At 51.5% G+C, this 19,291-nt stretch overlaps 2 long non-coding RNA genes across 2 annotated transcripts; one reads left to right on the forward strand and one right to left on the reverse strand.

The window, feature by feature from the left end:
• The first annotated feature begins 14,554 nt into the window (after window positions 1-14,554).
• Window positions 14,555-17,294, forward strand: LOC131279854 (uncharacterized). The gene is made up of 2 exons (XR_009187347.2): window positions 14,555-14,789; window positions 15,641-17,294. It is a non-coding gene; the product is annotated as an uncharacterized lncRNA (long non-coding RNA).
• On the reverse strand, window positions 16,572-17,984 carry LOC131279853 (uncharacterized). Its single transcript, XR_011649769.1, has 2 exons — window positions 17,003-17,984; window positions 16,572-16,685 (listed from the first exon to the last, which is right to left on the reverse strand). It is a non-coding gene; the product is annotated as an uncharacterized lncRNA (long non-coding RNA).
• Between the last annotated feature and the right edge of the window lie 1,307 nt (window positions 17,985-19,291).

Consider the following 19,291-nt stretch of genomic DNA (forward strand, 5'->3'; position numbering starts at 1 on the left):
GTGGCTTTATCGAATATTATATGGCTATATACATGAGGTTCTATATCTGAACTTTCAATTCGATTCCATTGGTCTGTGTGTCTCTCCTTATGCCAGTACCATGCTGTTTTCACTACTGTAGCTTTGTAGTATGTTTTGAAGTCAGGAAGTGTGATTCCTCCTATTTCGTTTTTCTTTTTCAATATGTCTTTGGCTATTCGGGGCCTCTTTTTATTCCAAATAAATTTCATAGTTAGTTTTTCTAGTTCCTTAAAGAAGGCTGTGTTGATTTTTATTGGGATTGCGTTGAATGTGTAGATCAGTTTTGGTAGGATAGACATCTTAATAATATTCAGTCTTCCTATCCATGAACAGGGAATATTCTTCCATTTATTTAGGTCTTCTTTGATTTCCTTGAACAATCTTGTATAGTTCTCGATGTATAAGTTTTTTACCTCTTTAGTTAAATTTATTCCTAAGTATTTGATTTTTTTATTTACTATTGTGAATGGTATTTGTTTCTTGATTTCCTCCTGATCTTGCTCATTATTGGTGTATAGAAATGCTACTGATTTTTGCGCATTGATCTTATAACCTGCGACTTTGCTAAACTCATTTATGAGTTCTAGGAGCTTTGTTGTAGATCTCGCAGGGTTTTCTATATATAGGATCATGTCATCTGCAAATAATGAAATTTTGACTTCTTCCCTTCCAATTTGAATGCCTTTTATATCTGGTTCTTGTCTCAGTGCTCGAGCCAGTACTTCCAAGACAATGTTAAATACGAGCGGAGACAATGGGCATCCTTGTCTTGTTCCTGATTTTAGAGGGAAGGATTTCAGGATTTCGCCATTGTAAACAATGTTGGCTTTAGGTTTTTCATATATACTCTTTATCGTGTTCAAAAAGTTTCCTTGTATTCCGATCTTTTGGAGTGTTTTTATCAGGAAGGGGTGCTGTATTTTGTCAAATGCCTTTTCTGCATCTATAGATATAATCATGTGGTTTTTTTCTCTCAATCTGTTTATATGGTGTATTACATTGATTGATTTTCTTATGTTGAACCATCCTTGCATACCTGGAATAAATCCCACTTGGTCATGGTGTATAATTCGTTTAATGTGTTGTTGAATACGATTAGCAAGTATTTTGTTACGTATTTTTGCGTCTAGGTTCATTAGAGAAATTGGTCTGTAATTTTCCTTTCTTGTGGTGTCTTTGTTTGGCTTTGGTACTAGGGTAATGTTGGCATCATAGAAGGAATTAGACAGTGTTCCTTCTGTTTCGATTTTTTGGAATAGTTTCAACAGGATTGGTGTTAGTTCTTTCCGGAATGTTTTGTAGAATTCACCTGTGAAGCCGTCTGGCCCTGGGCTCTTCTTAGTTGGGAGATTTTTAATGACTGATTCTATCTCTTTGCTTGTGATTGGTTTGTTAAGATCATCAATTTCTTCTTTCGTCAGTATGGGCTGCTTATGTATTTCTAGGAATTTGTCCATTTCCTCTAAATTGTCATTTTTGTTGGAATATAGTTTTTCAAAGTATCCTCTTATGATAGTCTTTATTTCTGTGGGGTCAGTGGTGATATCACCTTTCTCATTTCTTATTTTGTGTATTTGCATCTTTTCTCTTTTTTTCTTTGTTAGTCTCGCTAAAGGTTTGTCAATTTTGTTGATCTTCTCAAAAAACCAGCTCTTGGTCTTGTTTATTTTTTCAAGTGCTTTCTTATTTTCTATTTCATTTAGTTCTGCTCTTATCTTTGTTATTTCCTTCCTTCTTCTTCCTGTTGGGTTACTTTGTTGTTGTTTTTCTAATTCCTTCAAATGTGCAGTTAATTCTTCAATTTCTGCTCTTTCTTCTTTTTTGATATATGAATTTATGACTATAAATTTCCCTCTCAGTACCGCTTTTGCTGCATCCCATAAATTTTGGTATGTTGTGTTATCATTATCATTTGTTTCAAGGTAGTCATTGATTTCTTTTGAGATTTCCTCTTTGACCCACTGTTTTTCTAAGAGTGTGCTGTTTAATTTCCAAATTGTCGTGTGAAGTCTGGGTCTCTGTCCCTTGCAAATTTCCAGCTTGACTCCACTGTGGTCAGAGATATTGTTTTGTATGATTTCGATCTTTCTGAATTCATTAAGCCTTTCTTTGTGGCCTAGCATATGGTCAATCTTGGAGAATGTTCCATGTGCGCTTGAGAAAAATGTATATCCTGCTGTGTTTGGGTGTAATGATCTATATATGTCTATTAGATCCAGCTCTTCTAATATACTGTTCAAATGTTTTGTTTCTTTAGTGATTCTCTTTTGAGATGTTCTGTCCAGAGTTGATAGTGGTGTATTAAAATCCCCCACTATAATTGTAGATGCATCTATTCTTTCACTTAGTTTTTCCAGCGTTTGCCTCACATATTTAGAGGCGCCCTTGTTAGGAGCATAAATATTTATGATTGTTCGATCTTCTTGACAAATTGTCCCTTTCACTAAAATATAGTATCCTTCTTTGTCTCTCACAATTGTTTCGCATTTAAAGTCTATTTTGTCTGATATTAATATAGCTACTCCTGCCTTTTTTTGGTTGTTGTTTGCTTGTATGATTGTTTTCCAGCCATTCACTTTCAACCTCCATGAGTCTCTGGGTCTAAGATGTGTCTCTTGTAGGCAGCATATAGATGGGTCGTATTTCCTTATCCAGTGTCCCAGTCTGAATCTTTTGATAGGTGAGTTTAATCCGTTGACATTCAGTGTTATTACGTTTAGAGAGTTATTTATGGTAGCCATATTTTGGTTGGATTTGTGTTTGTTATACTTTGTTTGTATCATTTTATTTTCCCCTTCTATTTTTGTCTTTCTTGTTGCTTTTACACTCTCCTCCATCTCTGACTGTCCTGTTTTTTCCTTTCTTCCTGCAGAATTCCCTTAAGAATTTCTTGAAGGGGAGGTTTCTTGTTGATATACTCTTTCAGTTTCTGTTTATCTGTGAATATTTTGAACTCTCCATCATTTTTGAATGCTAGTTTAGCTGGATAGAGTATTCTTGGTTGGAAATTTTTTTCCTTTAGTACCTTGACTATATCATACCACTGCCTTCTTGCCTCCATCGTTTCAGATGAGAAATCAGCACTTAATCTTATGGAATTTCCCTTGTATGTGATGGTTTTCTTTCTCTTGCTGCTTTTAGAATTTTTTCTTTGTCTTGAGCATTGGATAATTTGACAAGTATATGTCTTGGGGTGGGCCTGTTGGGGTTTATGACCAGTGGAGTGCGCTGTGCTTCTTGGATATGTACATCTGTCTCTTTCAGTAGATTTGGGAAGTTTTCATTCATTATTTCCTGCAACACTCCTTCTGACCCCTTTCCCTTCTCTTCTCCTTCTGGAATGCCTATAATACGTATGTTTGAGCGTTTTGCGTTATCATTCAGGTCCCTAAGTCCTATCTGGATTTTTTCTACCTTTTTATTGACCACTTCTACTATCTGTTTGATTTCCAATGCACTGTCTTCCACATCACTAATTCTCTGCTCTGCCTCTTCTAGTCTGCTGATATTTGCTGCAAGTGTATTTTTGATTTCTTGAATTGTGGTGTTCATTTCCATCATATCTGTTATTTTTTTGCGCATGTCTGCAATTTCCCCTCCAAGTGTTGTCTTCACGCTGTTAACCTCTTTCATTACTTCATCAAATTTGTCGGTGATAAATGTTCTGAGATCTTTCATTGCTTGTGCGAAGTCCTGCCCCCCTTCCTGATTTTCAGTTTGTTGATTGGATTCAGCCATGTTTTCCTGATTACTGGTTTGGTTTGTAGATTTTTGTTGCTGTCTTGTCAGCATTTTTTCTTGACGGGTTTAATCAGTTCCTTAGCTTCTTTGTCTAGTCTTGGAGATTAATTAGCTGTTGTTTTTGCGTAAGTGTTATATCTTCTCTTTGTCACTTTGTTCTTCTTATTCCAATTTCTTATTGCTAGTTAAGCTCACTTTAAAGGAAAGTATTAGTGCTGGGGAAAGTCAATTGTGTAAGGAAGGAAAAAGTGTGAAGTAGTATTGGTGATATATGTTTACAAAGCAATAATATGAGTTCTGGGAGGATGGAGGTTAGATCATGTAAATTGTGTAGAGTTATAGTAGTAGGAAAGTACCTATAATGAGGTAGACGACTGAATATGGGAGGAATGTGGTACGTACTAAGAGGCTATTGTTTTCGTGAGAGAGGGAAAGAGAAAAGAAAGGTAATAGTTTCAGGGACGAATACCAGATGGAAAACTAAACAAAGGTATTAGAAATTAAGAGTTAGACACTTTATGGATCAAAGAAAGGGAGATGGAATATAGGAGAGATAGCAGATGGTGGAGGATATCAAGTTGTAGGGGAAAGGGGATAGTGTAGATAGGCTAAATCTATTCACAGAGAAATGAGGCAGTGGAGGGTGAGGAAACCCAGCAAATGTGAGGTATTTCCTGTAGGACCTATTGTATTGTTAAGGTAAAATAGTATAAGAAGAATATTGGGGACAAGAAAGAGAGGATTGAAAAAAAAAAAAGAACAACGACAACAACAAAAAAAACCAAAGAACAGAAACCCCGCCGCCAGGCTCGGCTGGGCTCAGCTGGGCTCCGGTCCCCCGCCCGCCGCCCACTGCGGCTCGGCTGGGCTCAGCTGGGCTCGCTGGGCTCGGCTTTCCCGCCCGCCGCCCGGCGCAGCGCAGTGCGGCTCCGCTCTCCCGCTCGCCGCCTGGCGCGGCGCGGCTGGGTTCGGCCGAGCTCAGCTGGGCTCCGCCCCTCCCCCCGCCGCGGCTCAGCCGGGCTCGGCCGGACTCGGCTACCCTGGCCGCCGCCCGCTGGGGCTCCGCGCGGTGCTAGCTGCCTCGGCTCCACCTACCCAAGGAGGGAGTCCTCCACACGTAGCTGGGATCTCCGTGTATATTTCACAGATGGATCCTCTCTGTTGCCTTCCCTCCAAATCGATGTCCAGACACCTCCGGACCAGGAAAAATCCCGAAACAGCCGGTCCCAAAGAGTCTCCGACGCCTCCAGCCAATTCCCCCCAGGAGCTAGTAACCCGGAAGTTCACTCAGCCGCCATCTTGCCTCCCCCTCCTGAAAAGTCTCAATTTATATCTTATAGACCAGTCCTTTCCGTTACCTTCCCACCAAATCGATGTCCAGACACTTCCTGCCCTGAAAAAATCCTGAAAAAGCCTGGTCCCGGAGAACCTCCAGCGGTGCCCAGCTGCCTCTTCCCAGGAGAGACGGCAAGGCAAGCTCACTCAGCCGCCATCTTGCCGGAAGTCTCCAGCACCTGTCTTAATACGAAACTCAGGCCAATAGTCCCAAACACGGACCGTCAGCACCGGTGATTGTTTTGCTGGCATCAGATTTCCTTTGGTCCAAGCCCAGCCAGTCACAAGTGCTGCTCCCCCACCTGCCTGCCCCATCTTAGTCACCGCTGGCCCGTCACCTGAGGCACAGGAGAACCCACGGGCGCCGCCTCCCTCTCGCCCCACAGCTCCCTGGGTTTCCAGCCACTCTGTTATCCCACAGTACAGGGTGTGGCTGGAGTCGAGCCCCGGCGCCAGGCACTCCTGGGTCTAAACCCGAACTGTGCAGCCAGGAGCAGCCCCTCCCTCCTCTGAGCCTCAGTTTCCCCTGTGAGATGGGCTGCCCCAGAGCCGCCACCGAGGGCTGTCGCTCTGGTGATCAAATGGGATAGCCCATGTGAGCGCGCAGCCTCACACCTGTCTCCCGGTAAGCTCTCGGAGGAGCCGGTGCTCACTGCCGTCCCTGCCGTGGGCTCGCTCCGGCCTCTGCCTCCGCTCAAGCCCCCTCCAGGCTCGCGTCCAGCATCGGCCTCCCGGCTGTCCCACCTTCAGCCCACCTGGTCCCCAGGAGGACCTTCCGGCGCCCACCTCTGCACTTCACTCCTTCCTCCAGCCTCTTGAGGCCCTCCAGCCCCCACAAACTGCAGCCTCACTGTGGCACGAGCCAGACCTGTGCATCCCCGAGTCCAGCTCCCGTGTCCCTTCCCCACTCCGCCCTCCAGCTCCCCACGAGCTCTGCTTCAAACTCTGGTCTGTCCTTCTTCTCTGAACTCCCCTGTCCCCCTGTCCTTTGTGATGTTGCCCCACCCAGATGGGTAGCACCTTCCTTCGCAGCAGTCGCCCAGCCCAGCTCAAACGCCTTCCTGGCTCCTCTTCCCTGACCCTCCCCAGGCAGCATTTGACTCGCCCTCCTCTAAACACAATGTAGGTGTGCCCCCTCCTGCCATCACATCATGCCTCCCAGGGCTCGGTCTCCACCTTGGAGTTGTACCCTTTTGGGGGCAGATACCCTTCTGTTCACCTTTGCATCACCTGCATGCCTTCTCCCCAGCTGCCCCTTAGCCTGCTCTCGACGTTTGTTAATTCTACTGTTAATAAATAACATTTCTTCTGGGATTCGGGTACTCAAAAGTTTACTCCCAGGCCAAAGGTTTCACCGAGATCATTTACCTTTCCTGTGACTTATTTTGAAATGACAAGGGCAGAGAATTTTTTATTATTTCAAAATTTTAAAGAAGAATCACACATACCATAGAGGATTCCCACACATCATCCCACCACCAGCCCCTTACGCTGTTGTGACACTTCTTACAACTGATCAAAGAACATCGTCACAATATTACTGCTTTCCACAGTCCCTAGCTTGTATTTGATGTATTTTCCCCACAAACCGTCCTGTTACTGACCCCGTGTATTAGAACCGGTTAGTTGTTCTAACTCATGAGAGAACGTTCTCATGTTTGTGCTGGTGACCACAGCCCATCGTTCACCACGGGGGTCCCTGTGCTACACTGTCCCTGCCTTGCACAGTCCATCCAAAGTGCGCACTCAGTGACTGTCAGTTTCATCACGGAACTGTGCTGTCATCGGCTCGGTGCATTTCAGAAAGTTTTCATTACTCCCAAAGGAGAAAGCCCACATCCCCCCACCCCCCCCACTGACCCTTAGCGCTGATAAAGCCCCTTCTTTGAAGGGCAGAGGAGTTTAGAACGGGGATGACGGGTTTCAGTCACACGTGCCCCCGGCTCACGGGCTGTGAAGCGAGAGCGTCTGGACGTGGTGCTGCTGTTCTCCACGGTCACGGGAGGAGCACGCGTTCTCACCCAGGGCAGCGCAGGGGCCGGGCAGCGGCCGCTCTTCCTCTGGGGCAGGAGAAGGCGCGGCTGCAGGAGAGGGTGCGGCCAAACCTGTCCTCCCGCCTTCCCTCCCCGGGGGCATGCAAGTTTCTAGGGAAGTTCTTTAATCCTGTTCCGAGAGTTGATGCAACGTGACTGGAGAGGAAGTGCGCGTCGGCTTACTGCTAGAGCGAAGGAATGTCACGTCGCCCGAGTAGTCTTCACATTCCCCCGCAAGACGACGTGGTCCACAGGGAGGGGGTGACTCAGGGTCCCCCCGGCTTTCCGCGGTGCCGGGGAGCGCAGGCTGGTGGGAGCCCAGTGGGCAGAGGCTGGCCGTGATGGGGGCTCCCCCCACCTGGGCGCTGCCCCCCACCTGGGCGCTGCCGTGGCCTTCGTGGGCAGAGGAGCCAGGGGGCACGGCAGGGTTTCCTCCGAGCTGGAATTTGAGGGCCAGCGGGCCGCGGGGCGCCCGCGTGCACTCCCGGCTCTGCAGAGGTCTGTGAGGGACGTTCAGGCAGCAGATGCGGGGGGCACGCGGGAGCCCCGGCTGCTGCCCTTCTGCCTGCTGGCGTCCCAGGGGCGGGGGGCGTCCTGGAGGACGGGCGCTTGGAACACATCCCTCGCCACGTGGGCCTGGAGCGTCCTTCTAACCTGCTTGTTCCTCCCATTTGCTCCCTCACCCTCCAACTGTAAACTCTTTCTAGTCGAAAGATCTGGAAATTATTTCAAGGGCAAGAATTTGGCAACGGTCCCTGAAAACGGGACCCAAGCTCTGCAGGGGGTTGAAGATGCTGCTGCGATCTCCCAGCCCTGCACAGCCTCCTCCACCCTAGGGTCTCCGGCTGCCCCAGAGAGGGTCCCCTCGGCCCCTGTGTCCTCCAGCTCTGCAGGACTTGTTGGGAGTTGCTGTCCGAGGCCCAGGGCCCAAAGCAATGCTTTACTTCCTAAACGTATTAATATTTCCAAACACATATTTACTCACTTGCAAACAAGAAGACTCCTATTTCCCAAGCTTGCTAATAAGAACCTGGAACCCACCAAAGACAAGAGAGCGCAATGCGGGCGCTAGGGCACCCCGAGGGTCCCCTGGGTGAACATTAGTTGGAACGAGGATTCAGGAGAGGGCGGGCAGCCCCGGCCTTGCTCAGCATCCTCTGGGGGAGCTCAGTGTCCCCTGGCCGGCCCTGCCTCAGTGCCTTCTGTCCACGTGGCCGCTCAGCTCCCCGCACCTGCTGTGGTGGGAGGCTAAAGCCCCTCCCGTGAAGGCAGGCGGTGGGTGCCGTGCCCGAGGCGAGGAGCCGGGGCGAGGCCGGGAGAAGAGGCTTGTTCACCCCTCTCTCCTCTCCTGCAGCCCGGCCTCGGGCAGCACCCCTCCCATGGGCTGGTTATGAGTTTGAGTGAAGGGCCTGCCCCAGGAGTGCTTGACAAACGGGCGAACACCCAAGGTGCCCTCCCCAGGGCGTGGCCTTTACCGGGAGCATCGGAAGGACCCTGTGCGTGGGGTGACTGCCCCGCGGTTTGACCTTGGAATTTGCGTTCTGGAAGTGGAGTCCAACAGGACGAGGCCGCGTGCGCCGGGGACTCAGAGGCTGGGGCCACCCGCGGCCCGCCTCCCAGGAAGGGGTGCTGGGCTGCCGCACCCCTGCATTCCCCCTGCTCCACCCACCCTCGCCCGCTGGTGCCCCTGCAGTCCCAGTCACCCCTTCTCCGCCCCCCACCAGAGACCACTGACTCTCCACCCCAGGGTGAGATGGGGTGCAGGGGCAGCGCGCACCCCAAGTTGCATGGCTCCAGGCCCCTGGGGGGGGTCTGTGCTCCTAGTGAGGTCAGAGGGCATCCTCTCTCAAGAGAGCAACGAAGAAAGGGGAAAGTGTTTTGCCCTGCTGTACCTCTAAGTTTTGCATGGGGCCCTGCCTCTGCCCTAACTCCTCAGTTGTGTCTTCTTGCCTTGGCTGGAGGCCTGGGCAGGCCGGGCTTGAAGGGATCTGTATTTTGGAGGGTTGTGGGTTCCAAAGCAAAGGGGGCTCCCAGGCATTCTGCGGCCACATGGGGTGGGGTGAGCTATCCTGACTTCCCCACCTGCAAAAAGAGATTAGACAAAACGGCGTTCACCCCCTCCTCTGGCTCAGAAACCGTCTTCTTTCCCAGGACACGATAAGGCCTGCTCGTTTTCCCCTTGTGGAAACGCAGGGCTGGAGATGACACGGGATGGCTCCAGTGCCCCGAGACCGGCCTGGCCAAAGGGCATTTGGCCACAGAACGTTGTGGAATTAGAGATGGTGGGAAACAGTGAAAAGGGTTCTGTGTTTACAGGGCCACTCCACGAGCCGGGTTTATTATGTGAGAAATTTCACCGAAGAGATTGGTAAATACTCCTGCCATTGGGTAGTTGAGATTAAGGAAGGTGATATATAAATCAGGACTACATGAAATTATGAAAACCCCCTCTGTGACAAAGTGCCAAAATTTACTCTCTTGAAAAATTTTTATTATTGGGGGGAGCAGATGTCGCTCAAGTGGTTGAGTGCCTGCTTCCCACATGGGAGGTCCTGGGTTTGGTCCCCAGTGCCTCCTAAAAAACAAGCAAATGAAAATGAAAAACCCAACTCAGGGGAGCTGCCGTGGCTCAGTGGTTGAGAGCACCAGCTTCTCACATATGAGGTCCCGGGTTCAATTCCCAGTCCTGGTCCAAAAAAAAAAAAAGTTTTATTATTGGAGAATGACTTTTAATTTTAATGGCACTGAGGGAAGGATGGCCTTTTTGATTTAACTCATTCTGGACTCAGGAAATGCTTTTTTAATTTGTAAAATTGGGTTGACAAGCCTACTTGCTGTGAAATGGATGTTGTGAAGGTTCTTCACTTAAAAGGTGTTTGTGCAGTAAAATCTTTGGGATGTTCACTTTTACTTGCAAATGAATGGAAAACTAGCAGGCAGGGTGTCCTTGCACCAAGAAGCCTAAGGACACCGGTGGGTGTTGAGGGTGGGGATGCGCTCGTGGAGGGGTCCACGGGCCAAACCGTGGAGGCTTTAAAAGTTGGGCTCCTGGGAAGCAGATGTGGCTCAACTGATAGAGCATCTGCCTACCATATGGGAGGTCCAGAATTCAAACCCAGGGCCTCCTGACCCTTGTGGTGAGCTGACCCATATGCAGTGCTGATGCACGTAAGGAGTGCCGTGCCACACAGGGGTGTCCCCCGCGTAGGGGAGCCCCACACGCAAGGAGTGCGCCCTGTGTGAAAAAAAGCTCAGCCTGCCAGGAGAGGCACCACATACACAGAGAGCTGACACAGCAAGATGACGCAACAGAGACACAGATTCCTGGTGCCACCTGACAAGAATGCAAGTGAACACAGAAGAACACACAGCAAGTGGACACAGAGAGCAGACAACGGGGAGGGGGAGGGAGAGAAAGGAAAAAAAAAAAAGTTGGGCTCCCGAGCTGACCTCGAGCCCTAGATGGGGGCTGACACCCACTGGAAGTGGGGAGTAGGTTCTGGACCCCGGAAGAGGGCATATCAGGCATGCTGCCTTGCGGAGCCCCGAGGTTAAGAGTTACAAAGTTCCCTCTTAAAATACAAGCATCCCTGGGAAACAGGATCTACAAAGAGGAAAGGGGGAAGGGGCCACAGGCAAGGCCCGAGGACTCCCCTGCCCTCCTCATTTTGCTTGTGGCTGCCCTGACGTTGGCCACATGTCCTTCTGGGACCCCAGGCCCACTCGGGGCTGGGGAGAGGCCATGCATCTGGCTCCTCCACTGTCTTTGCTCCCCAAGGACCTCAGGACTATGTTCTGAAAGGTGTAAGGAGGCTACAGATTGGCAGCGGAAGCCTCCCTTTGTGGATCGTGATATAACTCTAAAGTCACCCATAGGGGGAAGCGGACTTGGCCCAGTGGTTAGGGCGTCCGTCTACCACATGGGAGGTCCACGGTTCAAACCCCGGGCCTCTTGACCCATGTGGAGCTGGCCCATGCGCAGTGCTGATGCACGCAAGGAGTGCCATGCCACTCAAAGGTGTCCCCCGCACAGGGGAGCCCCACGCGCAAGGAGTGCACCCCGTAAGGAGAGCTGCCCAGCATGAAAGAAAGTGCAGCCTGCCTAGGAATGGTGCCGCACACACGGAGAGCTGACACAACAACAACAAAAAAGAAACACAGATTCCAAGTGCTGCTAAGGATAGAAGCGATCACAGAAGAACACACAGCGAATGGATAGAGAGAGCAGACAACGGGGTAGGGGGGCAGGAAGGGGAGAGAAATAAATTTTAAAAATAAATAAATAAAATAAAGTCACCCATAAAAGAAAGTACCCACCTGCTCTGTTTCCCAGGGGCTATAAAAATCACCATCAAGAAGGTCTTTAGACAACATGGCATTCCTTAAGCACCCGGGCAGACCTGTAATTAGTAGTAGTTTACTTTTTTTCTTTTAAATTTGATCATGGCAACATGTATATAACATAAAATTTGCCACTTGAACCATTTTTTAAAAAAAGACTTATTTCTCACCCCCCCGTTGTCTGTTCTCTGCATCCTTTTGCTGTGTGTTCTTCTGTGTCTTCTTGTCTTCTCATTAGGTGGCTCCAGGAACTGATCCTGGGACCTTCTGGGGTGGGAGGGAGGCGATCATTCTTTTAAGCCACCTCAGCTCCCTGCTCTGCTGTGCCTCTAATTCTCTCTCCTCTGTGTCTCTTTTTGTTGTGTCATCTTGCTGTGCCAGCACTCCTGCATGGGGCAGCACTGCTGCGCAAGGCAGCACTCTGTGTGGGCTAGCTCACCGTGTGGGCCACCTTGCCTTCACCAGGAGGCTGTATAGTAGACGGGAGCCCACGTACTTGAGCCACATCTGCTTCCCTAACCAAAAGTATGCAATGCAGCAGCTTTAATTTCACTCACAATATTGTGCAGCCATCACCACACTCTATTTCCATTTTTCACCACCCCCCGCGAGAACCCTGTGCCCATTAAGCAAAAACTCCCCATTGCCTCCTCCCCTGCCCCCTGGTAACCTCTGATCTCTCTGTCTCTGTGAATTTTCCTTTTCTAGATATTTCATAGAAATAGAATCCTATAATATTTGTCCTTTTGGCCTGGCTTCTTTCACTTAGCACGAGGTTCCCAGGTCATTTTGCAGCATGAACCAGGACTTTGTTTCTTTTAGACTGAATACTATTCTCTGGTAGTTAATACCTCCTTTTGTTCATCCACTCATCTGCTGCTGGCTTCTTGGGTTGCTTCTACTTTTGGGCTGTTGGTAGCAGACCCTTTTCTGGCCTGAAAATGAGCTCCCTGGCTCCTCCGGACTAACATGTGAGGTCTGGGGGCTGAGACCCACGTCTCATGTCAGAACTTTGCCTATTCAGATCCAGGACAGACAACTTTCCACCCCTAAAGAGCAGACCCATATTTGACATTTCCCAAAATAAGCTAATTTACTTTTCCCTAAAATGAGCTATGGATTCTAAGCAGCAGTGTTATTACCTTGTTACATTTGCGAGTTAGCTTGTAAATCTGGGATATAAAGTTAGTAAACACACAGGGACCTACAACACTTAGTTGTGAGATTTCAACATCAGAAAAATATTTCCTACATTCAGGACCCTTTATTTGGATCATTGGAAAAGGATTTTTATGAAATTAAGGGTGCCAAATTTTCTGTCTGGTTTCCTTTCTATGAGATGTACTGTAAATGTGTTGCAGAGAATTCTTTGCCTTGTTACATACCAGGGCCCAATTTGCTAAAAACAACTCTCTGGGCCCCTGTAAACAAAATCTTCTTTAGGGATAGAGAACAATTAGTAGCCATCAAGAAACGGGAGGGAGTAATGTGGACGATCAACAAAGGGCTTTAAAGGTTGTGTCATCACAACAGAGGCTAAAAATGATTAAAAACGTGCAAACTTTCACTCCTTCTGGGTCACAACTATTTCCTAAGACAATGACATCAGCAATGAAAGAATTTCCTCCTTTCCTGTGGACGGAATGTTTGGCTGAAAGGAGGCATTTCAGAGATTTCCATTTCAGCCTAATTTGACAGCAGGTACAGCACTCTGGGAATGAATACTTGATGGAGAACATGAAACAAAGATGTGATTAGCACCAGACCCCAAAGCCTGGTTAGCTGAAAGGGACCCAGCTAGTTCAGCGAGCAAAAACTCTCCCCCTTTTCCTCTATGAACACATGCGGGGAAAGGGATTAAGCCTTCCTGTGTATGGCTTTTCCCAAGTGCAAAATCAGAAAATTATTTTAACCCAGTTAATCAAACTATGCAAGGAAAATACAAGGAAAGGTACTCTTCGCCAAGTGCTCTGCCTGCTGCTAAGTGCCGCATCAGCGCCCCAGGGAAGGCCTCGCAGTGTGAAGCTGCAGCCTTTAGGCCACGCACCTGCTTCGAACCAGAGCTTGAGTAAAAGTCACATCTTTGGGCCTTCAAGAAGAACCCAGGACATGTGTCTTCATGCCAGAGCCTGAACTTTCCAGTAGTGCGGGGGCTGAGTCAGGAGGGCAAGTACTTCTCTTTCTTGGCCCACTGTGAAAATATTTTTATTTTATTTCATTACATACACATTTTCCTCCTTTCCTTGGTCGTGAATCAGAACACTTTAGAGCTAGAAGGAGCTGTAGGGATATTCTAGTTATTTCTCATTTTTCTTTTTTTTAAATTTTATTTTTAATGATCTTTTTTTAAAGTTAATAGATCACACAAACTGTTACATTAAAAAACGTAAGAGATTCCCATATACCCCACTCCCCACCCCCCACCCCATCATTTTTTTTAAATTGTATTTTTTTGAAGATACATAGATCACGAAAAATGTTACATTAAAAAATATAAGAGGTTCCCATATACCCCCCCACTCCTCCCACATCAACAACCTCTTTCGTCATTGAGGCACATTCATTGCATTTGGTGACTACACTTCGGAGCGCTGCTGCACCGCATGGATTATAGTTTATACTCTCCCCCCAGTACATTTAGTGGGTTATGGCAGGAATATAATGTCCAGCGTCTGTCCCTGATATTTCTCATTTTTCAAACAAAGCAAGCCCCCCAGTGAAGTGGTTCCAGAGTTTTCTGACTCAGACCTGAGGTCCGAGTTGGGGAAAGGCCTGAGCTCAGCCCAGCGAGAGCCCCTCGCGATATCCCTGGTAGCCCCTCTCAGGATTTCTACTAGTGGGTAAATTGATACGTGGGAATTCCTGCTTGGACATCACTGGAATGTGTCTTTTTGTCCAAGGCCCCCATCTGGCCCCGGTTCAGCCTCCTGGGCCCAACGCCAAAGCCCCAGGCTCAGGTTGGGATCTCAACATGGGCGATGGTGGGAGAGCTGGGACGTCAGCGGCATGCGTGGAGTTTGGCTGGGCGATTTCACGTGCTAGCACGTGGCCGTCTTCACCTTAGTCCAGTCCCCAGCCACGGAAAATGAGGATGAGAATGTAGGCAAGCTCTCCAGGGGGCGGTAGGTCCAGGCTTCCGGCCACATTCCAAGGCTCCTGCTCTGTCCACTTCCCTGTAAGGCAGGATCAGGGGCTGGTGTCCGGGCAGGTGCCCAAGGCCCTTGGGTGAAGCCTGGGATGGATTCGGGAACTGGATGATGAGCCGGGGCTCGCTTGCAGGAAGAGGCCAGAAGCCAGTTTGTCGAGCCGGAGTACAAGGTAGTGGGGGGGAGGGGCACAGCGCTACCTTGTGGGGGTCCCCGACCCCCAAATCTCATCTCCCCCTTCTGTGAGCCCAGGCCGCCCCGGCCTTCCCTCCTGCTGCTCTCGGCGCTGACCCCTCACCTGATGCTTCCTGCTGCGGCCTTGACGCCCGCCCCCTGCTAGCACAGACAGCTGCTGGCCGCGCTGGGGAACACGAACCCCCGGTCACCACCGTGACAAGCCGGAGGGGTGCAGTCGGTCTGCCCAGGTGTCCAGCTGACCAGCAGCCCAGGCAGGTCGCTCAGCCGCTTTGTGCCTTGGGCTCCTCATCTCCATGACGGAGGTAGCGGCAGGCGGTCGTCAGCCCTCCGGGCGGGGGGCTAAACGGGACAGCCACTGGGAGGTGCCGAGGACAGTGCCTGCTGGTGCAGGGCACGCCGGAACGAGCGGACCTGGGGACCTGGCCCACCTTGACCGCTGCTGGCCGGGAGCCCCTGTGGGGCCTCACGGGGCCTCCCTCAGCCTGGGGACGTGCTGTCAGGCTGGCCCACTTTGGGGCTGCTCTGACTAAGAAAATTCTTCCTTGTGTCCAGCCAAAATCCACCTCCCTACGTCTCCCACTCATCAGTCCCTGCTCTGCCAGAAGGCAAATGTCAAAAAAATATTCTCGAAAGAGAAGACACAGAATGTAAATAATAGTGAGTGACACAACCCGGCCGAGGAATCGCAGCCCTCCTCTCGGCCCAGAGGCCAGCTCCTGCCGGCCGGGCGCAGCCCTTGGAGCAGAATTTGAAAATCCGTACAAGTTCTTAGTCTTCTCTGCTCCCTTGAAAAATGCCCACCACGTCTTTCTTCACTGTTTGCAGACCCTACAAGCCGCTCCTGCCCTGAGGCCGGGTGAAAGGTCACTCTGCGTGACCGAGGTGACAGCACAAGCTGCAGAGCCACGGCGGCGCCTCCCTCCGTACGTGCCGGCCAGCCCGTAATCACCCGGCTGGCAGGAGGGTGACCCAGGAAGTCACACGCCGGGCGCCGCCTGCTTACAGAGCCGGGTCCCGTGTCAACGACCCCGGGGTCCGTTCCTGCCTCCGGGAGTCGCTGTCTGAAGTCGGTGCAGACGCTGACACGGGATGAGCACACCCTTTCAAAGCTGTGGTTATATACACACAACATGAAATTTCCTGTTTTAACCACTTTCAAGAACACTTCAATGGTGCTAAGTACATCCACAATGTTGTGCTGCCATCACACCATCCACTCCAAAACTTCTCCAGCACCCCAAGTAGAGACTCTGTACCCAGTAAGGGTTAACCCCCCACTCCCTCTCCCCCACCCCAGCACTGCTCCCCTGGAATCTACTTTCTGACTCTATGAATTTGTATATTCTAGTTATTTCGTGTCAGCGAGATCACACAGTATCTGCGCTGTTGTGTCTGGCTTGTTTCACTCCAGGGGGTGTCTGCGAGGTCCCTCCCTCCTGCAGCAGGTGCACAGCCCTGCCCCTGTGACGGGGCAGAACATTCCACTGCAGGCACAGAACACGTTTTGTTTGTTCGTTCGTCTTTGACAGGCGCCTGCGATGCTTCCACCGCTTGCCTCTTGTGAATAGCTGCAGTGAACGGTGGTGGACAAATACCCGTTTCTAGTCCTCACGCATCTTTTTAAAGATAGATTTGATAGCGTAGCGCTCATAATGCTTGTTAAAAAAACTTAGAGCATTTTAATCTGGATCAAGTCGGCCTCGTGTCGGCTCCGCTCAGCCGCTTCAGGGCACGATAGGAAGGACTGGGCCCCAGCCCCCGGAAGCCAGACCCTACGTTGTTCCTGAGTTGGACGCAGGGTGGCCCGGAACTCCTGTGGGGCCCGGCCGGTGGCAGCACCAGCCACGGGCAGGCCACTGTGCCCCCAGATCTGGAACAGAAGGAGGAGCGGCCTGGCCCCCTTGCCCTGCGAGGGCCTCTTCCCAGCTCTCCTGGGTGAAGGGCTTGGCCCAGGACCCCCGGAGGCCCCTCTCACGGTGGAGCGCTTACGGGGGTCAGCGGCCCTCTCCCCGCGAGGGGGCTGTGCTGGCAGGCCATCCCGTCCACTCGCCTCCGTCTGCCCCAATCCCCCGCGCCCCTCTTCACTTGCTGCTGGGGGGTCGCCAGGTCTTCGCCCCCGCCCACCTTGGCGAGCCCCCTCCCTCCCGGCGGGCAATCCGACTGTCTCCCTCCACCGGCCTGGCCCACCTGAACTACAAGGGCCCAGGAGTGGCCGTAAGAAGCTGCGACCTCTCCAGATCCCCCTCCAGGGAACGGGTGTGGCCGGCGTCCCGCGAGACAGACACTGAGCGGGTTTTCCCATCTGCTTCCCAAGACACAAGGTTTTGTTCAAATCAGCCGAGCGGTCGAGCGGCTCAGAAGGCCGCCTTGCTCTTGCGCCTCTGGGGCCCCAGCAACGCTGATCAGGGTTCCTTGAGTGTCACTTCCTGGCCGGACAGCGCCCCAGTGGAGCAGAGCTGCAGCCCCCCGGTGCCCCCCACGCCCGCCCCAGGCCACCCCGGCGTGCAGGCCTGCGCAGGCCTCGGCTCCGCGGCTCTCCTCAGAAGAAAAAGGCTGTTCTCCTGCTGGTGCTCCCTGGTTTCTTTCACCCCCTGAAGCTGCCTCCTCCTGAGACCCCTGGAGGCCTTCTCGGCCCAGACCCCCTGTGGGCCTCGCTCTCCATGGGCCCCCGTGCGCCCCCCTCCCGGGCCCACGTGCCCGCGGCCGTCTTTCCCCTCCCTCTTCCCTGCCTTGGCCTCCTCCCGCCCAGGTCCCAGCTGTCCTGGTGGGCAGAGAGCATGAACGCCCCCCTGGGTGGACACGGGACAGTGACTCAGGCTGCGGGGGGGGGGGGGGCGCTCCTGGGTGCCTGGACCCTCTCCCCACCCCGAGCTCGGGCTCTCCCCTGCCCTCCTGAGCACCCAGGACCTGTTCCCCCAACCCCCTGCCTGTACCACCTCCCCCACCCTCCTGCTCCACTCCAGCTGCCGAGGCAAGGAAGGCTCCAGAAGCCACAAGCCCTGCCTGTCCCGCCCAGCGCAGACCCAGGCTGGTCCATTGTGAGTCGCCTGTCACCTCCTTCCTACCCCAATCACCCCAGCTCTTAGCACAGGTCTTCCTTCAGCAGCCAGGACGGCTTTCCATCGGGCCAGTGTGCAGGCCGCCGACGTGACAAAGGTGAGGGTCAGGCGTCTGCTCCCAGCAAGGCCGAGCCACGCCTCCCTCCACCCCAGCAAGGCTCACGCACGGCCAGCCCCGTTCCACGCCCCCCCCCCCCCCCGACGTCGTCACGCACGTGAGGTCCAGGTAAGGCACAGCCTGGCTCTCCTAGCTCTCGGCTCGGCTCTCTCGTATCTGTTCTCCGCACGCAGAAGGCAGGGCCTTGCTAAGCTGCCCGGCAGCTGGACAGGCTCTGCGGGCCTCCCTCACTCTTTCCCCGTGTCCCACGCTGTCACCAAATGCTGTCCCCTCAGCCCACACTCAGCCTCCAGACAATACTTGATTGGCATCTCCATCCCCTATGCTGGACGATGGAGGTGATGCTGGTGACAGCGAACATAAAGGAGGAGGAGAGGAGGAGAAGGAGAATAAAAGAGGATGCGGGGGAAGGAAGCAGGAGGGGGAGGAGACGTCATCTGCTTAGCACGTGGCAGTTTACATCCACTGGCTCGGCTCGGCTTGTAGCTGGTCCCTCAATCTTCAGGAAGCTCCAGGGAAGCAGGTGCGGGGCCATCCCCGCTCACCCACCCAAGTCGCCCGCCAGAGAGGGGGAGGTGGGACCTGATCCCGGGAGAGCCACCCTCAGCCCCTGCAGCGGCGACCCCACCCCCGGGCCCCTGGTGGTCTGCAATCCCAAACAAGGACGCGGATAAAGAGGTTGCCGGCCGTGTGGATGGAGAACAGAGGGCTGGCCGAGAGGGTACAGTGACCCCAGAGCAGTCAGGAAGTACCTGAAGTAGTTAGGCCCTGAGTGGGGGCAAGGCTGGGCCCACAAAGCCGGGCATGACTCCCGCGCGCTGCCATCCTGGACTAGAGCCCGCCTGCCAGGGACGCGGTCGGGACAGCAGGTGAGATCTGAACATGGACCGCGCGTTGGATTGTGGCATTATAATAATGTCAACCTTCCCGATTCTGATCGTTGTGTTGTGGCTGTGAGAGAGAACGCCTTAGTTCTCGGAAACGATACACGTGAGTATTTAGGGGTCAATGTTTCCTACGCACTCTCAAATGAGTCAGAAAAAATGTGCATCTATGTGCATATTTGTGTGAGTGTGTGTGTGTTTATGGAGAGAGTGATGCAGTAAATGGGGCAAAATGGAAACAAATAATGAACGTGGGTAAAGGGTATATGGGCATTCTTCGTACTATTTTTCCATTTTCAGTAAATTTGAACTGTCCTCAAAATAACTGACAAAAAATATATATGTCCTTAAACAGCGTACACAAATTACAAGATCTGATTAAAACCAAACACTACCCGCTGAATACATTAGAATG

The sequence above is a fragment of the Dasypus novemcinctus genome, chromosome 9 (genome assembly GCF_030445035.2).
Source record: "Dasypus novemcinctus isolate mDasNov1 chromosome 9, mDasNov1.1.hap2, whole genome shotgun sequence".
NCBI classification, from domain to species: Eukaryota; Metazoa; Chordata; class Mammalia; order Cingulata; family Dasypodidae; genus Dasypus; species Dasypus novemcinctus.